Below are 2,747 nucleotides of genomic sequence, written 5' to 3'. Positions count from 1 at the left end.
TAACCTCCCAAAGATAGCCACCATAGTTCATGTATGTTTTAGAAATAATTTTGTTTGTTTTCAAGTTTATGTGTTTTATTAGGTCTCTAGCTTCCACATATGAATGAAACCATGTGGTAGTTGTTTTAATCTCTTTACTTATATCAGTAAAGCTTGGATGTGAGGGTGATCTGGCTGCGATATCTGTCACCCCATTGATCACCAGGGTTGATTCGGCTGATCTGGATGGCTAAGCAAGTGTCCCCTTACTCCCTCGCTGCTCCATGTGCATCCCTCCCGAAGCTGCATGCTCCGTGGAAGAGGACACACTTCCTTGAATAGAGACAAACTGCACTCCCCTGCTAGAACCTCCAAACAAGCTCTCAGTAAAGACTAATCACCTCCAGTTCCATCCACTTTGTCCCAAAGGGCACAATATCATCTTTTTATTGCAGAGTAGTATTCCATGGAATATATACCCCATAAGTTCTTTAGCTAGTCCCATTGATGAGCATTTAAGCTGCTTCCATTCTTTGGCTACTGTGAATAATGCAGCTTGGAACACAGGAGTGCATATATTCTTTCAAATTAGTGTTTCATTGTTCTTTGGATAAATGCCTTAGAGAGGTATTGCTAGACCATGAGATATTTTCACATTTTTTTCTTTATTGGGGGATTAATGGATTACAGTCAACAGTGAAATGCAGTAGTTTGTACATGAGTAACATTTCTCAGTTTTGTACATAATAAATCAACCTCCTCTGCCTTCATGTTCCAGGACTGGAACCCTTCCCCCACCCCAGAGTCTTTTACTTTGGTGCAATACATCAACTCCAGTCCACTTTCTGCTTTGTGTTAGCCCTTCTGTTCTTATTTTTCAACTTTTGTCTATGGATCATCTTTCTGACTTATCTCACTTAACATGATTCTTTCAAGCTTATCTAAGATGAGATGAAGAAAGTAAAATCACCATTTTAATAGCTGAGTAGTATTCCATTATATGTATATACCACAAAATTTTGTTTGCATAAGGATAATCCATAGTCTTCCAAAGAGGCTGCACCAGTTTGTATTCCCAACAGTGATGTAACAGAGTTTCTTCTTCTCTACAACCTTGTCAACACCTGTAATTTACTGTTGTTGTGGTTTTTTTTTTTAATAGAGGTTATTGTTTTAGGTGAAATTAAGTCTCAGTGTAGTGTTATTTTGTTTCTCTCTAATGATAAGCTAAGTGGAACATTTTTCATGTGTTAGTGGGCTATATTTGTTTCTACTTTGGAAAACTGTCTTGGTTCTTTGGACCACTTTTTTTACTGGGTTATTTGTATTTATTTTCTTGAGAAGTACCAGTTCTTTATATGCTTGACAACAGTTCCTTGTTGGATGTGCAGTATGTAAATATCTTCTCCCATTTGCTGTGTTGCCTGGCTACTTTTGTATAGTTTTATTTTGAGGTATTTTGAGGTATTTTTAGTTTGATGTAACCCCATTTATTTTCTGTTGTTTTGATTTATTTAAGATGTGTAATCAGATCTATTCAGGAGTTTTTTTTGTTTGTTTGTTTTAGTTTTTTTCTTATTTCCTAATGTGTGCCAACATTTAGCTAGTATCCAAGGTCATTGTGGGGTGAAGAAAGTGAAAGTTATGGCTCCTATAATTGCTTCTCTGCTTAACATAGGCTTTTACAGGTTGATCCATACTCCCAGCCTGCCTCTCTCTTTCCCTAGTGGGGAAGGGTTCTTGGGAATCGAAAGGTCTGGCTTTTGTAATTGCTTCCCTGCTGAACATGGGCATTGACTGGTGGATCCATACTCCCACAGCCTGCCTCTATCTTTCCCTAGTGGTGAGGGATTCTGGGGAATCAGAGTTCCAGGACACATTTGTGGGGTCTTCTGTCCAGGGAAGTCTGGTTGGCATCATACTACTATCTGGAAGCTGGTGGTTAAAAGAGAGTTAACATATAAAGCCAAACAAGTTGTTGACTAATCATGAACCTACAGGCTGGAGTAGTCCAGATGAAGAGTTGGGGGGGGAATCTTCATTTTGTAGATAGCTAGTAGGGCATATTTTTGTTATATTCCAAAGGGCTTGTGGTTATACTAGTTCTTTGTTTTGTTTTGTTTTCTCTGAGTCTGAAATCTGATGCAGGTGTGTCCAAGTTATTGTCTGGGAAGATTATGTCATGGCTGGAAAAAGGACGAGGAAGCTATATCAGGGAAGAGAGTAGCTCCAAAATATAAGAAAAGTATATGAATATTGTTAACTATCAACCCCAATAATATGATCTGCTCTGGGACCTATATTAAGTTAGGAGCCTATGTGACCTCTGAATTCCTGTAGATCCAACCTTACATTCTGTGGTCATCAGTAGGAATATTTTAAGCTGCCTCAATATCAGGACCCATCTTTCTCAAGTCTAGCAATTTCAGTACTCATCTTCATCAGGTCGTAGATAGAGTGTTATCCAGCCTCCCTTCAGAGGATGGAACATTCTCTATCATGTTGATCCAAGTTGAGGGCAAGGTACTGTAGGGGTCCACAAAGTGGTTTATTTTGTTGTTCCTGATATGGATGACCAGTAACAATGGAGAGAGGGATTTGTTCAAGGTCTAGGCCCATCATGTCTGTTTGGGAATCTCAGGACTCCCCAACTACGGCCCCAACTGATGGGGTAACCTGATGGTGACTAAAGAGTCATCATTAAAGTATGCCAATCTTTTACTTTATTCAGCTTTTGATGTCCTTGCTTTGATAAGGATAGCTTGGAA

This window comes from Erinaceus europaeus, chromosome 19, assembly GCF_950295315.1.
Source record: "Erinaceus europaeus chromosome 19, mEriEur2.1, whole genome shotgun sequence".
Lineage (NCBI taxonomy): Eukaryota > Metazoa > Chordata > Mammalia > Eulipotyphla > Erinaceidae > Erinaceus > Erinaceus europaeus.
This window is presented reverse-complemented; position numbering follows the sequence as displayed.